The sequence below is a fragment of the Rhinoderma darwinii genome, chromosome 1 (genome assembly GCF_050947455.1).
Source record: "Rhinoderma darwinii isolate aRhiDar2 chromosome 1, aRhiDar2.hap1, whole genome shotgun sequence".
Lineage (NCBI taxonomy): Eukaryota > Metazoa > Chordata > Amphibia > Anura > Rhinodermatidae > Rhinoderma > Rhinoderma darwinii.
In genome coordinates this window covers 83,688,159-83,707,059 of record NC_134687.1, presented here as the reverse complement: position 1 = coordinate 83,707,059, position 18,901 = coordinate 83,688,159, and the positions used below count along the sequence as shown (strand labels likewise).

Here is an 18,901-nt window from a genome sequence, read left to right as displayed (position 1 = left end):
TGTGCGAGTGAAAAAATTTGGTTGATAAATGAAATATTTATTTGTGAAAAAAAAATTTTTGAGAAAAATTTCAAAAATTTGCATTTTTCTAAATTTAAATGTATATGCTTGTAAAACAGATAGTAATACCACACAAAATAGATACTAGTTAACATTATCCATATGTCTACTTTATGTTGGCATCATTTTTTTAACATCCTTTTATTTTTCTAGGACAATACAAGGCTTAGAACTTTAGCAGCAATTTCTCACATTTTCAAGAAAATTTAAAATCGCTATTTTTTTCAAAGACCATATCAGTTCAGAAGTGGCTTTGAGAGCCATACATACTAGTCCCCATAAATCACCCAATTTTGAAACCCGAAACCCTCAAAGTTTTCAGAACAGCATTTAAAACGTTTCTTAATCCTTTAGACGTTTCACAGGAAACAAAGAAGCACCTAGTGGCTTTTGGGGCATCTTTTTTTTTTTTCTAGAATATATTTTAGGCACCATGTTCGGATTGAAGAGGTCTTGTGGCGCCAAAACAGTGGAAACCCCCCAGAAGGTACCCCATTTTTTTTTTTAAATGACACCCCTCATGGAATTTCTCTACAAATTTTTTTTTACACCACAGGTTTTTTTGCTAAATTTATTGGAATTATTCTGTGAAAATGAAAATATTTATTTTTTCTAAAGACAAAACGTAGACATTTTAAAATTAAAGCAATTTCTCCAGATTACGGCAATACCCCATATGTGGTAGTAAACTGCTGTTTGGACCCACGGAAGGGCTCAGAAGGGAAGGATTTTAAAAGTATAACGTTTTTAATCCACGGAGGTGAGGAAGATCTGGAAGCAGTCCTTCATGCAGAGTCCAGGTTTGGATGGACAAGTGTCACAATGATATAGGGTATCCTTCCAGATGCCCCTTTTTGCGTAGACACGGCACATTTATTGTGCCCTGCGTTTTTTTGGTGTGGCAGGCACTTCACTTGGAAAGTGCTGCCTAGGAACTCTATGAGAAACATTACTTGGGAGCAGCAGAATTTCCAAGCAAAACCAATTTGACAATTTTTTCATGGTACTCCAAGCATGTACCCGAATGGCCAGCTTTTCGGAAAAGTTGGGTGCAGGAGGTCCCAAACTATCTTCCCACTGGTTGTTATGTAGGGTGGACAGTCTGCAGGGCTGCATTGTCCTGTCCTTCCCCTCATAAATCTGGAAAGCATGTTTGTATCCGGTCTCCGATTCACACAGCTTATAGTTCCTGTACCTGGCGCGCTTATTGGGCAAATATTGGTGAGACTTCAGCCTGCCCTAGAGTGCACCAGGGATTCATCAATGGATATTTATTTTTTTCAGGGTGTAGATTGGCGAAAAATGTTAGGAAAAAATATTCTAATCTAGTCTAATTTGAAATAGTCTGTCGAAATTGGGGTCATCCTGAGGGGGGGTATTGGGAGTTGTCACTAAAGTGCAGAAATTTATGAAGTGCCTCAAAACAGGGTCTGGGGACTTCCGGTTCCGGCGCTGGGATGGGAGGACGGAGCTGCATGAGCTCCTGAAGCCCTGATCCCCTAACCCATCTACGCCACACACCCGCAGGATATAAACACCCCGGCATTAGGAGGAGAGGTGGGGGAAAAGAACCGGGCGGTTTATGGAGAGATATCTCCTCCGGAGCGGCAGCAGAGAGATCTCCTGTCCGGCCGAGCACAGCACACGAGGTGAGGGGCCATCCAAGATGGCGGCGCTGCTGCAGCCACCACTTTCACAGAGCCGGTCTCAGAGCCCAGAAATTCAGAGGGAAATGCTATCGCCGTCGGCAACGTCTGACTCACAGATTGATTATCGGAAGCTGGCAATTGAGGTAGCTACCCAACTGGCCCCCGACATCAGAGAATCATTAATAGCCACAGTCACAACAACGCTCCAAAAACTCCAAAATGAGGTGACATCTCATGGCAATCGACTAGATGAATTGGAGCAGCGGGTTGGTCTCATGGAGGATGAATCAGCAGGGGCACATACCTGCATTAGAGACCTAATGCGAGATAACACAAAACTGAGAGACCGCTTAGAAGATCTTGAGAATCGGTCCAGAAGAAACAATTTAAGGATAGTGGGACTGCCTGAACATATTAGACCGCAGCTCCTCCAGGGCATCTGCGAGACGGAGTTACCAGAAGCGCTAGGCCTGACCAGATCTTGCAGAGTGGAAAGGGCACACAGAGTGGGCCCCCCTGGTCCGAGCGCCAACGCCAAAGGAGAGCCGCAAAGCAGACCGCGCCAGGTGATCATGCGGTACTTGGATTACAATGACAAAGAGGAACTTTTGCGCACTTTCAGGAACCGTAATACCCCTTTGCATATAAGGGGGGCAAAAATCATTCTGTTTGCAGATTATTCGGCGGAAGTCACAAGGCGTCGGAGAGCATTTGGAGGGGTTTGCACCTCCCTTTACAAACGCAAAATCAAATTTCAGCTACAGTATCCGGCCACTTTGAGGATCATGCAGACGGATGGCACCACCAAGGTATTCCACAATCCTGAGGAGGCGGCATTATATGTAGACAAGATCCCTGGACTTCGGGGTCCTAGACAATCGGGAGAGGAGATGGCGAGTCAAGGTACAGGAGGGGAAGGTCCCCGTGCACCAGTTTCTTCACCGAGGGACTGTACATGGTCAGATATCGCCCGCAATTCCACTTCCTCACCCAAGCAACAACGGGCAGAATCGTCGAAGATGCCACATCGACAACGCTCAGAAAACCGGACGCTTGCAACCATCCCGGACTGATAAGTATCGCATAGAGGCTCCATGAGCGCATTTGATTGTGCCTTATATATTTATGTGGCAATTGGTTCTGGTGGGATATTATGACGACAAAATTCATGCTATAATAGGCATAAGCACTTGTACTCGTGTTGTATAGGAAGCCCAACTTATTTTGATACTTTAAAAATTAAAATATGAAGTTCCAGTATATCACGAAAAGATGGCGGGAAGGGGAGGGGGGGAGGGGTCACAGACCAGAAAAAAGTGAAGTTATGTATGCCAATTTAAAGTTTGTCTCACAGGAAATGCTGGTGACATTCCTGGATGGGCATTTTGTTGTTAAAGGTTGTGCCAATTCTCTGGCACCGAATGTAAATGTTGTTATTGTAATGTTGGGAGCAATCTGGAGCAGACGCCGCCGGGCGGCTACCAAGGCAGCAAAGCACGCTTGCCTAGAATCAGATATATGTGACCAGTCAATAGTGAACCTTTTCGGAACGCCCACTCTATGCAGCTGACCTCGTGGAATGTAAAGGGGCTCAGGTCCCCTAACAAGAGAATGATGGTACTCCGTCACTTAAAAAAACTCCATACGGACATCGCTCTTCTTCAGGAGACACATTTGGAGGAGAGCGACTTCCACCGCATGAAAAAGTTGTGGGTGGGCCAAGTATACGGCTCTTCAGCTTGTGGCCGTAAAGCGGGGGTACTTATTTTAATAAATAGAAACCTGGTTCATGAGGTAATCCACACTGATGCAGATAAGGAAGGGCGACTGCTCCATATTACTCTAAGCACACCATGTGGGGTATTAAGCATTTATAACGTGTATGGACCTAATAGTGATAATATTGCGTTTTTCAATTGTTTGGAAAGGGCCCTTATGTCAGATAATATCCAGCACAAAATAGTGGGAGGTGATTTTAATTCAGTTTCTGATCACAAGGAGGATAGACGCACACACAGTTCACAAAGCACGGGATCCATTCCAACAGGGGCTCCCAGAAAACAGGACCGAGTGTTGGGACCCCTGATGGAAAGAACACACTTAATAGATCCCTGGAGAAGGGGTAACCCGGATGCCCGGGAATTTACACATTACTCCCACGCTCAACAGTCCTGGTCCAGGATTGACTACCTCTTAATATCCCCAACACTACAACCGAGGCTGGGGGCCGCTGAGATAGGGGACCTAGTGATCTCAGATCACGCCCCGGTATGAGTAGATTTTCAGGAAATATATCCCAGAGGATCAGACTTCATATGGAGATTCCCGGCTCATTTAGCAACTGATGACACCTTTGTGAGACAGCTAAGAGGGTGGTGGTTAGAATACGCGTCGACGAATTCAGAACACAGAGATGACCCCTCACTGTACTGGGATACGGCCAAGGCAGTGCTGAGGGGGAGGATAATGGCGTATACTGTCAGCAAAAAACGGGAAATAACACAAAAATTTAATGCTTCAAGTGCTGCACTGAGGGCAACCTATACAGCATATTTGGCACACCCTACACTAGATGCTAGACAGGCCTGGATTCAGGCAAAACACTCTTTTGACGAGTGGGCAGCTCAGAAAGAAACAATGCATACTCGAGACTTTGAAGCTACTTTACATAAGTTCGGAAGTAAGGCGGGTAAACTTTTGGCCAATATGGCTCGAGGAAAGCGCTCAGTGCAACACATAGCGAAATTAAGGGATCATAATGGGCGAGAAACATGCGATCCAACTAGTATTAATTCCATCTTGGCTAAATTCTATGAGGAGCTATACTCTGATACATCCTCCCTTTCATTGACAGACACAATGTTAGACAAGGTCACTTTACCGGTCATCTCCGCGGAACAGTTGCAACTTCTAAATGCCAGGGTCACAAGGGAGGAGGTGGATGAGGCAATAAGAAACCTTAAAAATAGTAAGGCGCCTGGCCCAGATGGGCTGACCGGCAAATTTTTTAAAGTAATGCGGGAACAGATTACGGAGACTTTGGTCTCCTTGTTTAACAATGCTCTGGGAGAGGAGGGGTTACCACCATCAGCAGACACATCTTATGTGAAATTATTGCTTAAACCTGGAAAGGACCCCCTATTACCAGGATCATACAGACCCATATCGCTCATAAACGTGGACGCTAAACTCCTTTCCAAAATCATAGCTGATAGGTTAGCGAATATAATGCCGTTCCTCATAGCCCCAGAACAAGTAGGTTTTATTAAAGGTAGGTTGGCGGTCACCAACATTAGGACGGTTCTGGCAGTGCTAGATAGAGTACAGCATAACCCATTTCCGGGGGAACATTCGGCTTTACTTTTACTTGACGCGGAGAAAGCTTTTGACAATGTCCGTTGGAGTTGGTTGGATGCTGTCCTGGATAAGATGGAAATAACGGGGGCATTCAGGATATTATTACACCACATATACAAAGACCCTAAGGCTAGAATCTCCACACCAGGCTTTCTGTCTAAACCATTCCGTCTATGTAAAGGTACAAGACAGGGGTGCCCGCTATCGCCACTGTTGTTCAATCTGGCTTTGGAGCCGCTGGCACGTTATCTGGCGTCATCCAATTTATATACGGGCATAAGGGTGGGGGAGATGGAGGTCAAGGAAACGTTGTTTGCAGATGACATCTTGTTATTTCTCGCAGACCCCCTTAAAGATGTTCCGCGTATCTTCCAGGCATTGAACGACTTTGGGAGCTATTCAGGGTACAAAGTTAACACGTTAAAATGCCAGTTATTAGATTTGGGAACACAGGACCCAGCATATAGGCGGTCCCTAGCCTCCCTGGATGTTGAGATGGCTAAGTCAAACATTACTTATCTGGGTATTAAAGTGGGTCGGGCACCCAACTCGCTGTATGATCTAAATTATCCCCCCCTTATACAGGATATCCAGGCAGATCTTCTGAGATGGCACAGTCTACCTTTATCACTGATGGGAAGGAGCTGTTTGGTCAAAATGTCAGGATTTGCGAAATTACTCTACCCGCTCCAGACTATCCCACTTCTGGTCAAGCACTCAGATATCAATGCACTCAACTCATCATTTACCAAATTCATATGGGGGGGAAAGAAACCAAGAATAGCGCTCACGAAACTCATGATGAGGAAGGCGGAAGGAGGGGTCAATTTCCCTAACATTCGGGGTTATAACCTGGCCTGCTTGAGTAGACATCTGCTAGATTGGAAACACAACACAGAGTTCCACTCCAATACTAGACTGGAGAGACAGCTAGCAAAACCTTGGGATCTCATGGCTCTGGTACACACAACGTTCACTTGTCTCCCAAAGATCGTCAAGAAATCATCTCTGTTACGAGATACCATCATTGCCTGGAAGGTACTGCGCAAACATTATAACCTCTCATATCGCATTTCAAAACATATGCCCTTATGGCAGCACCCAGAGTTTGCAGCAGGAAGATCTAACAAACTAATGTCAGAATGGAGGGAGAAAGGGGTAGCGACTCTGGGGGATATGTTCCACGCGCAGGATAAGAGGTGGTTAACCTTGCAAGAGCTCCAGAATAAATACGTTTTTGTTCGGCATCAGCACTTACAAATAGTTAATCACTGTAAAACTAAACTTGCGGATGTAGCGGATGAGGTCCCCCCCAACCTGTTTGATTCATGGTTCACGGACAATCGCAGACACTCCATTTCCCAATTATATAGTACACTCAGACCATCACTAGTGAAGATGTCCCCGGGTCAGGCCTTTGGGAGATGGGAAAAACTGTTTCATTTACCAGGCATTGAAAAGCATATTGAGAAAGGGCTGGTGGATTTCAGGGCACACGTGCACAACGAAAACTGGAGGGAAACTCATTTGAAGATCATTCACCAAGCAATATATGCATTTACCTTGGCCCCCTCCGCCTCGCAACCAGATAGGAAAACGTCATGCCCTAGATGTAATATCTCAAAGACGGACATGTATCATGGCCTTTGGGCGTGTGCACATATTCAGCCATTCTGGGGGGAGATAACATCTTTATTGCAGCAGGTGGGCAGGTTCCATGGGAATTTAGGGCCAATGGAGGTCTTATTCCATATACAACATGATGGAGAATTAGAAGAGACAGAAACGACACATTTAGCTCCCATGGCCCATGCCACACTGATTGTGGCAAAGAGGTGCATACTCCAAAACTGGCTGGTAGCTGAAGTACCGACTCAGAACATGGTGATCCAGGGGTTGAGGAAACTGTTTTATCTAGACCGCATTGGTATATTACAGAATAAAGACACGCAGAGCAAAAAATTCTTTGAGAAATGGAAGCTTTTCCTCACAAAATATTTCACCAGTGCAGAACGAAGGGACATCATAGATCCATTTACGGGAACGTCATGGTACCTGATTGAAGATCTCAAGGGCACTTTAGGGGCACTGAAAATATCACGGGAGTAAAGCATATATATCCTCTTGGATTTCTTTATTCTTGCGGACTAGCTGCCTGAGTCGGTGAACTGCTTCACGAAGCTCCAATTGTTATGTATGCTCCCATTTCTTATTTGTTTTGTGTATTGTTTAGTTATGTTAGTTAGGCAGATATGCAAAGTTATGTAACAATGTTTACAGGAATACCCGACATGTGGGGTTAAAGGACGGGAAGGATAGAGGAGATGAAGGAGGGCTGATAGCCTATGGGGAATACCTTCCAAGGTTAAACCTAGTTTGCAAGGAAGCATTCACTATCACATGTTCATTTATACATTTTTTGTAATGTTTATTATTATGGCAATGCATTACTGTATGATTTGTGTTTTTTTTTGTGTTGAAAAAATTCAATAAAAATATGTTTTAAAAAAAAAAAATAAAAAAAAAAAAAAAAACAGGGTCTGGTCATTCTATTTCGGTACAGAGGACAAGGATACAAAATGTCTGTGGACCAGTAGGATCTCACTGAGCTTTTTAGCGAGACCCATGTTGAGGAAGAACTCCCAATATTTCAGCATTTCTGCACAATTGGTTGTTTGGCACCGATTGGGCACGGCATAAAAGGAGTTGGGGTGTTCAGAAATGAATTGGTGGGCATCGAGACGACAGAACTACCGCCGCGGCTGAAGAGGAAGGTAAGAGTAGTAGCACTGACTGGCGGGGTCCGACTCCCGGGACCCGCCAATCAGCTGTTTTGAAGGGGCCGCAGCACTCGTACGAGAGCTGCTCCCCTTCATTCCGGTCACACTGTGAATCAGTGTCGGCGATTCACAGTGTGGGCGAGTAGTGAAATGAAGGGAAGCAGCTCTCGTACGAGTGCTGCGGCCCCTTCAAAACAGCTGATTTGCGGGTCCCAGGAGACACATCAGCTATTGATGGCCTATCCTGTGGATAGGCCATCAATGTTTAGGGACTGCACAACCCCTAAGCCTACGATGTAGCAGGCTTAGGGGGCCCATGAGACAGGATCAGATTGTGTGATGCTGTCTGCTGGGCCCTGTATCTAAGCCAATCACATGGTAGGCTTAGATACAGGGCCCATGTGTGATCCTGTCTGCTGGGCCCTGTATCTAAGCCAATCACATGGTAGGCTTAGATACATGGCCCATGTGTGATCCTGTCTGATGGGCCATGTATATAAGCCTACCACACTGTAGGTTTAGATACAGGGTCCAGCACACAGTAATCTTATACTGTATAAGCTTACTGTATGCTGGACCCTGTATCTAAGCCTACATTGTGGTAGGCTTAGATACAGGGTCCCACAGACAGTATCACACATGGGCCCTGTATCTAAGCCTAACACATGTGTTAATCGTTTTTTTTGTGTTTTCTCTTACAGGTTCGGTCGTTCGACTACGTCGGATTCCAGGACTACTTCGATGACGGCTTTTTTTTTTTTTTTATCAATAAAATGGTTAATGAGGGTTGTGTTTTTTTTTTTTTATTTCAATAAAATATTTTTTTCTATGTCTGTGTTTTTTTTTTAAACTATATTACTACCGCCTTAGTAATGGCCGCCGGCTGATTGACAGTATCCATTGCTAAGGCGGGGCTTAGTGTTAGGAGGTGCAGAGGCTAACACTAACCCCCATTATTAGCCCGGTACCCACCGCCACCAGGGGTGCTGGGAAGAGCCGGGTACCATCCAGTACTTGACCATCTGTAGTGATGGTTGGCCACTGGGGTGGCCGCAGGCTGGTATTATAAGGAGGGGAAAGGCCAGATACAGTGGCCCTTCACACCCTGGTAATGCTAGGCTGCTGCTGTTTTATTGTATCTGGCTGGTTATGAAAAATGGGGGGGACCCCACATCATTTAAAAAAAAAAAAAATAAAATAATAATAATAATTGGAAAGAACGATGTGGGGTCCCCCCCAATTTTCATAACCAGCCAGATACAACACAGCAGCAGCAGCAGGCAGCATTACCAGGGTGGTAGGGGCCACTGTTTTTGGCCTTCCCCAGCCCAATACTACCAGCCTGCGGCCGCGCCAGTGCCTAACCGTCACTGCAGATGGACGGGTACTGGTTCGTACCCGGCTCTTCCCAGCACCCCTGGTAACGGTGGGTACCGGGGTAATAATGGGGGTTTGTGTTAGCCTCTGCACCTGCTAATATTAAGCCCCGCCTTAGTAATGGAGGTTGTCAGCCAGCGGCCATTAACAAGGCGGTGATAATAAAGTTTAAAAAGATACAAGCACATAGAAAAAATATTTTATTGAAATAAAAAAACACAACCCTCATTAACCATTTTATTGAGAATAAAAAAAACGCCGTCATTGAAGTCCTCGGATCCGAAGTCCAACAACCGAACATGTAAAAAAAAAACACAAACGCACAAAAATAATTAGTAACACATAAAGAAGCAAAATTATTATTCTTACCTTTCCTGGGTCCAACGCTGGAGCCGCAATGTCAGCGAGCTAAGCCCTGTATCTAATCCTATCATGTGTGATACGGTCTGCTGGGCCCTGTATCTAATCCTATCATGTGTGATACGGTCTGCTGGGCCCTGTATCTAATCCAATCATGTGTGATACTGTCTGCTGGGCCCTATATCTAATCCAATCATGTGTGATACTGTCTGCTGAGCTACTGTATCTAATCCTATCATGTGTGATACTGTCTGCTGAGTCATTGTATCTAATCCAATCATGTGTGATACTGTCTGCTGGGCCACTGCATCTAATCCTATCATGTGTGATACTGTCTGCTCAGCCACTGTATCTAATCCTATCATGTGTGATGCGGTCTGCTGAGCCAATGTATCTAATCCTATCCACAGTTTATAGGGTCGTAGTGCTATAGATATGCTATGCTGTCTCCTATACACACATTTTTTTGGGGGGCGGACACATGTATTGGGGCTATTTCCCCTGACATTTTAAGCCCTGAGGGTATGTTCACACGGCAGCGTTCGTTACGGCTGAAATTACGGTGCTGTTTTCAGGAGAAAACAGCATCGTAATTTCAGCCGTAAAGGCATGTGCAGGCGTCTTTCGCTGCGTCCATTACGGACGTAATTGGAGCTGTTTTTCCATGGAGTCCATGGAAAACGGCTCCATTTATGTCTGAAGAAGCGACAGGCACTTTTTTGACGTGGGCGTCTTTTTTTACGTGCCGCCTTTTGACAGCGGCGCGTAAAGAAAATGACCTTCGGCACAGTACATCGTAAAACCCATTCAAATGAATAGGCAGATGTTTGCCGACGCTTTTGAGCAGCATTTTCGGACGTAATTCAATGCTAAAACGCCCGAATTACGTCCGTAAATAGGGTGTGTGAACCCAGCCTTAGTGACGCCCCGGCTGCTAGTGCTGCATTGTTGGGTTACTTAGGAGACCCAGCGATGCAGCTGAAAGCTGCAGACCGTCGGCCATGAGGAGTTTGCGGGGGGGGGGGGGGGGCCCCAATAAGAACTTTTGCATCGGGGCCCATGAGCCTTTAGCTACGCCCCTGGTTGCCTTTAACAATCTCCTCTATTAATGCCCATTGACTGAATAGTCAGTTTAAATGCAGTTCGTTATGGAAAGAAACCCGTAATCTTATGTGTGATGTTCTGCTAGTTCAGGAGACTCATTTCCGCAAATCCACAGCCCCAGCTTGTACAAACAAAGCCTTTCCTCATGCTTTTACCTCCTCCGCTGAAATTAAGAAAAAAGGGGTGCTTATCGCGGTCAATAACTCAGTAAGCCTTCACTAATCATAGGTTTGTGTCGGATCCCTTGGGTCGTCGTCTTATATTAATTTGTGATATTAATAATGTGAATAACTTTCCAAATAAGAGACAAGGCAATTTTTTTTCTAAATTAGCTCTAAAAAGGTAGATGAAATTAAACCAGGCCATCTCACAATGGCGGGGGATTTCAATACAATATTGGATGGTGAATTAGACTCCACTAATGTTGGTAGGTTGGAATGATTTCCTTTCACGTTAGGTACTGGAGGAGGGGCTATTCGATATATGGAGAGGTCAACATGGCACTGAACGAGACTATACATTCCTTTCCTCCCCTAGACTTTCTTACTACCATATAGATTACTTCCTCACTGATAGACAAACGCTATTGTTGGCACGATCATCCTCCATAGGGGGTCATCACTTGGTCTGATCATGCTCCGGTTTCGTTAATCGTTGAGGAAAGTTTTATCCCCCCCCCCCTCTCAGTGGAAGCTAAAATGGAATGTGTCGCGAATTAAACGTTTTTTTTTTAAGTTATTTTTTTGCTGTATTTTTTTTTCTTCTACATGGTGGAGAGTATTAAAAATGAAATAATAATTTGACATGTTTTCCTATGTTGGCCACCATATGGAGCACTTCCCAGAATTACAGCAAGGTGAACTAAGGCAAAGCAACCTGACTCACAGCTGCCGTAAATGTGGGAGAGAATCTCACCCCCCACCCCTCCTACAAGCCAGGAAAAGGTGTCTTCAAATTGCTAAGCAGTGTCTGTCTGCCATTTTGGGTGTGATTGTTGAAATGCAGCTCGCAGAAGCTATAGGACACACCAAAAGGCTAAGGGTATGTTCACACGCTTACTAAACAAAGGGAAAACAGCTCCTGATTTTCAGGCATTTTTTTAATCAAACTCGCGTTTTTGGCTGCGTTTTTTATGGTCGTTTTTGGAGCTGTTTTTCTATAGTCAATGAAAAACGGCTCCAAAAACGTCCCAATAAGGGACATGCACTTCTTTTTGGCGGGCGTCTTTTTACCTGCCGTTTTTGGAAAATCGCTGCATAAAAAACGCCCTGTCGGAACAGAAAGCCGTTTCAGTTGACAGGTTCAAACTGCGTGTATTTGACACGTTTTTTTTGCGCATTTCACATGCCTCTCCTGCTAAATGTCTTTATCCCTCCATCCTGTTGACAGTCTGATCCAGGATCACCACCCAATACTGCTGACTGTCTCCTCCAGCGTCCCCATACAATCTTGCTGACAGTCTCCTCCGCAGTAGAGGAGACTGTCACACCACTCTGATAGGAATAACCATCTGCTGCTGACAGTCTCCTCCCTGACCTCCTGCTGACGGATATCTCACCTCCTCACCCGATCACAGTCCGCCCACCGTTCACAATGACAATACATCTCACACTCAGCACTGCTACATACATACGTACACACTCAGCTCTACTACACAGACACACACAGTCAGCACTGCTACATACAGACACTGGCAGGGATTTTACAAGGAACACAAAGAAGCAACGGCCCTTAGAAGATCAGAACAAGCACGATATGTTATCAGCAAAAGCTGCACGGATCATAAAGAGCAAGCGTAATCTCGCGAGACCACGCTGTAAATGACAGGTTACAGCGAGATTACGCTTTGCTCTGCTGTAAGTACCACAGAAATGTCAGCGAAGTGTCGGGATTGTGAACAGACATCCAGTCCTGGCTGGAAGGAATGTCTATTCAGTGTCTGAACACTTCAGTAACGTTAATGTGTCAGTATAAGACAGAACATAGCGAACAATGCAGTGTCACTATGCGCTGAGTAAATTAAATGAATGGAGTGAAGTGCATGACGATGATTTGTCACGGATTGGTCAGAGTCATACACTCCTCTGTACAACGCCCACTTGGTCTAAAGTAAAAACACGCCCAGTTGGGTATTAAGAAACGAATTAGCATAAAGCTAAAATCGCTAATAATGTGGTAAAAATAGATCGTTTTTTAAAAAGCATTACTGTCACCTACTATCCTTATGTAGGAGATAGGGCACTTATAATGTGGTGACAGAGCCTCTTTAATGATGGAACCTCTTGCTGCGATTAGAGAGAACAAGGAGAATCAAGGTATAAAGATAGGAGGGACTGTTCACAAAATAGGTTTATACAATGACGACGTTATTCTAGCATTGTCACACCCCGAGTCATATTTGGAAGCGGTGCAGACCACTCTGGAGGGGTTTGGACGGGTATCTTATTATAAGGTAAATTCAACTAAATCTCAGGTTTTGAATATGGGAATATCTAACTCCACCCAGTCGTTATTAGCTGTCAAGTATCCGTATAAGCGGAACTACGAATATATACAAAATTAGGGTATTAAGCTTACCTACCCAAGCTCTCTGCTGCTTTATCGTAATTACTCAACATTGGGTGCAAGAATTAGGATAGCGTTAATTAAAACGTTGGGTCTACCAATTATTCGGTGTAGCTTTCGCACAGTCTCTATACCCTTGCCGTCCTCTTTCATCCCGAGCTTGCAAAGGGAATTGTCCCAAATTATATGGAGGAAAAAACACCCCAGAGTTCGCATGTCTACTTTGATTAGACCATGGCAGTCGGGTGGGATGGGTGTTCCTGACCTTCATAAGTACTACATGGCCACTATTTTAGACCAAGTTAAAAATTAGTGGATCCTACGAGGTGAGAAACGGTGGGTGGGAATAGAACGTTGTGCGGTAGGCACATCCCTCATATCCAGCCTGAAAAGGGCTTCTTCCTATCGTGTGACCTCGAGGGTTCCTTTGCTGGGGATAAAGGTATCTCTGCAGGTGTGGTCTTATCTGCTTCGCTAGCATACAGTTGGTGATTGTGGTTCATTGAAAGATATGCCCCTTAGGTATTTATACTCTGATCGACCATGTTAATATTGACTCCTGGGAGTCTGCAGGTATGAAGACCATCTCTTCTCTATATAGCGACTATCTTCAGATCATTTCAAGATTTATCCTCTTATGGTATCCCTAGAGCAGAGTTTTATAAAAAAAAAAAAAAACGTTACTGTTATCTACATTGCAGCGCCGATCACATGCAATAGGAGATAGGGATTTGAGAATCTGGTGACAGAGCCTCTTTAAACAAATGTGATAAAAAGTGATCAAAAAGTCGCATCAACTCCAAAATGGTACCAATAAAAACTACAAGTCTTCCCGCAAAAAAAAAATCCCTCCTACAACTGCATCTGCGGAACAATAAAAAAAAGTTATGGCTCTTCAAATATGGAGAAACAAAAACAAATAATTTAGAAATTATGTAAAAGTAGTAAAACATACAAAAACTATACAATTTTTGTATCGTTGCAATCGTAACAACCTGCTGAATAAAGTTATTGTGTTATTTATACCACACGGTAAACGGCGTAGATTTAGGACGCGAAAAAGAGTGGTGAAATTTCAGGTTTTTTCTATTTCCCCCCCAAAAAAAAAGTTAATAAAAGTTAATCAATAAATAATATGTACCCCAAAATGGTGCTTTTAAAAAATACAACTTGTCCCGCAAAAAACAAGACCTTATACAGCTAAGTCGACGCAAAAATAAAAAAAGTTATAGCTCTTGGAATGCGACGATGGAAAAACGTAAAAAATGGCTTGGTCATTAAGGTTTAAAATAGGCTGGTCATTAACCCTTGAACTAAAGCTGAAAGTTTACACTTCAATTACATCAGGATTGCTTTTAAGAATCCATTGTGATGAAAACCCCGGAACTCTTAAATAGAATCGATCTCTGTTATCCTCCCACTGGGCGTTGCAACAAAGCAAGTCTTCCCCACATCTGGTTTAATTGTGAACGTATTCAGCCTTCCTGAAATCTAATTCAAAATATTATAAATGAAATATTAAAGTGTAAAATTATTTTGACTTTAAATTTAGTGCTTCTTAATATGGATACTTCACCTAAAATTGTGAATTGATGTTCCATTGTTCCATTTTTATTGAACGCAGCAAAAGCCATTATAACAAGGAATTGGCAGGAGACGGTTACGCATTATATGCTAGATTGGCGGACAGAAATTTAACCCCTTGACGCAGCCTAGTTTGGGCCTTAAGGCTCAGAGCCCATTTTTCAAATCTGATATGTGTCACTTTATGTGGTAATAACTCTGTAATGACTTTATTAATCAAAGCGATTCGGAGAACGTTTTCTCGTGACACATTGGGCTTTATGTTATCGGTAAAATATTTTCGATATATTCAGTGTTTACTTGTGGAAAAAAAGCAAAAATGAAGAGAAAATTTGTACGGGCACTGGCCTCAGAAGCAAAGGAGCACATAACGTATTTTGGGGCCACTATTTTATTAGAATATATTTTAGGCACCATGCCAGGTTTGAATAGGTCTTGTGGTGCCAAAACATTGAAAAAAAAAAAAAAACCCCAGAAAGTACCCATTTTGGAAACTATACCCTTCAAAAAATTCATTTATGGTATTGTGACCATTTTGACCCCACAGCTTTTTCACAGAACTTATTTGAATTGGGCTGTTAATTTAAAAAACATTTTCATATTTTTCAATAGTATGTAGTTTTGGCTCAAAATTTCTTATTTTCAGAAAGAATAAAATACCCCGTTTTGTTGCCCAATTTCTCCTGAGTGTGGCAATACCCCATTTGTGGTCAAACTGCCGTTTGCGCCCATGGGAGGTCTCAGAAGGGAAGGAGCATCATTTGGCCTACTGGGGATTTTCTGGTGCTATGTCATGTATGCAGAAGCCCCTGTAGTAGCAGTACAGTTAAAACCCTCAAGAAGTGACCCATTTTAAAAACTACACCCCTTAAGGCATTCATCTAGAGGTGTAGTGAGCATTTTGACTGCACAGGTAATGTGGAAAAGGTAATGCGCAGCAGATGGTGCAGAGTGAGATTTGTAATTTTCTAGATATATGCCATGTCAGTGCCAAATATATTGAGCCCTGCATGTGCCACCGTAGACATACACACCATATGGGTTCTCCAGGGTACGGCAATACCCTACATGTGGCTGTTATCTGCTGCTTGGGCACAAGGCAGGGCTCAGAAGGGAAAGCTGAGGGGAATAAGCTGTGCAGAGTTCATCAGGGTAAATTTAAAATCAAGGGATGTATGAAAAATGTTAAAACACTTTTATACAGAGCCCTGGTTTCTCGGGACACGTTGGTATATGGTGTCCTTCCTTAACCCCCTCTTTGAGCAGACTGCACCTCTTGATTTTTTTCCCTTGGGCAGTTTGGGGAACTTCGCCTGGAAAGTGTTGCTCTGGTACAATGCGTGAGGCCTCTCTTCCAGAAGTACTGGGTGCCCCCCCATCCTGGTCCCTAAAAATGAAGTCCTTGATAACCACCTCTTGTGCAGACCAGGGGGGACCTTGCTGGAATTTCAGAGACGTAGCACGTACACATTTTACAATGCCATCTGCATGATGTGCACGGCCAGCTTCTTATTCCACACGCTTGATTTCCGCATGGCGCTGTAGGGTTTCAGGACTTGATCTGACAAGACCACCCCTCCCATGTACCTATTGTAGTCCAGGATGCAGTCTGGTTTGGGGGTCTCTGTACTGGAACCTCATACTGGTACATGGGTACTGGTGTGGCCATGTATTGTTATCAATACAAGGACATCTCTCTTGTCCTTGACACACAATACGTTGATGCTAGAATGTGCCCTGCTCTCACCACTTCTGAGTGTTTGCCCAAGCCGAGTCTTAGGGAGGCCTCTCAGATTTCTTCTAGCAGTGCCGCATGCCGCAGGACTTCTGGAAGCGAGGCAGTTGAAGAGTGGGATGCTGATGTAAAAATTATCCAGGTAGAGGTGGTAACCCTGGTCCAGCAGTGGGTGCACCAAATCACACACAATTTTGGTGTTAACACCCAGTAAGAGGGGGCATTCTGGGGGCTGAATACTGGTGTCCTTCCCTTCATATACCCTAAATTTTTTAAGTATACTCTGATGCACTCTCGCACAGCTTATACATCTTCACGCCATACCTCGCTCTCTTATTCAGCAGGTACTGGCAGAATTGAAGCCTCCCTTTAAAATGTACCAGGGACTCATCAATAGAAATACACTTCTCTGGGGTGTATGCTTGGGCAAACCGGGCACTGAAATGGTCTAATAGGGGTCTCCGTTTATACAAACCGTAAAAACTGGGGTCATCTCGGGGTGGGCACTGCTCGTTATCAGCATAATGTAAGAAGCGAAGTGTTGCATCATAACGCATCCTGGACATGGCCATATGGTACATCGGGGTGTGGTATAAGATGTCCGTGCTCCAGTAGTCCCTAATGGTTGGCTTTTTCAGAAGCCCCATGTTCAAGTAAAGTCCCCAGAACTTGTCCAACTCTGCTGTGTCTACAGGGGTCCACATGTGGGATTGGGCATAAAATGATGTGTGGTTCTTGTAAATATACCGCTGGACATATAATTTTGTCTGGGACACCATAAGCTCTATACAGTCATCAGTGAAAAAGAACAACTGCCGTGTTAAATTTGATCCCCGCGCTGTCCGTATGCTCGGGGATTTGGGGCTCATAATTGTCTGATGTGGGGGTCCAAATGGGGTCAATTCTCTCAGGGGTTTCAACTGTGGAGATCATCCTGGGACGTCTCCTAGGGGGTCCCTCTTCATCACTAGATGAGGAGGTTGACAAATATTAAAAAAAAAAAAAAAAAAAAAAAAAAAAGTCTCACTATCTGACGAGTCTGTGTCGGAGGCAAGAAATGCATAGGACTCTTCGGCAGAAAATTACCTTTGGGACATCTTTATTATTTATGTGCTTAGACACGTGTATAGTGTATGCAGCAAAAAAAAACAGAAACACTTTAGAAAACTTATAATTCCCTAATTAGAAGCAATAGCACCTAAACTACCCAAAACAGTTTTTTTCTTTTTTTTATAGAATGAGTGGACTTCCCTACACTAAACCTAACTAGGATGAGGGTTCAGAACACCAAAACTAAACTTTTTTACTTCCCTGGACGCTAAGCCTAACTACGGCGACCATTCGCTGACACTAATCCTAACTAGATTATTCCGAGCTTCCCCGACACTAAACCGAACTACAGTGATGATCCCCAACACTAAACCTAACTACGGTGACGAATTCCAGACGCTAAGTTCCCTGACACTAAACCGAACAACGCTTTTTGACGGTTCCCTGACATTAACTAAACCGAATACATTAACTAGCTGGATGATAGCTTTCTAAACAAACCTTTTATTTTCATCAATTCTTAGTTTTCTTTTTTTTATAAAGAAAAAAAAAAGAAAAAAAAATACCCAGGGACCAAAAAATGTGGCCCTGAAGATAAAAGGTGGTCAGTGATGGTGGTCAGTGATAGGAGATCACTGACCAAAAACGTGAGGGGGACAAGGCAGACACAAGTAGGAGGAGGACAGGAGTGGGAAGTGGATGTAGGAGGTGGGAAGCACAAAAATGTAACCATTTTTTTTTACGTTTTTTGAAGTTTTATAGCACCACTCTCCCGACAACCGCTCTGAACTACTCTCTAATGCCTACAGATAAGTTAAAGGTGGCGATCGCCGAGGCGGGACCCCTGCGATTGGTCCTGGGGCATTGAGCTGTGATAGCCTGCTGTCCGAAACTGTGTACAATCAGGTCAGTACTATTAATGAGCTGAGCGTGAACTATGCGCTCAGCCAGAAGTAATAGTATGGAGCTGAGCGGGAAGGGGTTAATCTGTTCATTCTAAAAAAAAACAAAAACGCCCAATAGACCAGAATATTGACAAATACCACAAAACTTGGGATGTTTGGTTAAAATTCCAAAACCTTCATGTTCTAGAGATAGATTGACAATTGGTTTAAAGAGACTCTGTCACCACATTATAAGTGCCCTATCTCTTATATAAGGAGATCGGCGCTGTAATGTAGGTGACAGTAATGCTTTTTATTTAGAAAAACGATCTATTTTAAGCCACTTTGAGCGATTTTTAGCTTTATGCTAATGAGTTTCTAAATGCCCCAGTGGGC

General features: G+C 43.8%; 1 protein-coding gene across 6 annotated transcripts in view; it reads right to left on the bottom strand.

Moving 5' to 3' along the window:
* The window catches only part of PCM1 (pericentriolar material 1), a 186,187-nt gene that overhangs the window by 96,257 nt on the left and 71,029 nt on the right, over window positions 1–18,901 (bottom strand). The gene's annotated exons all lie outside the window — the stretch shown is intronic.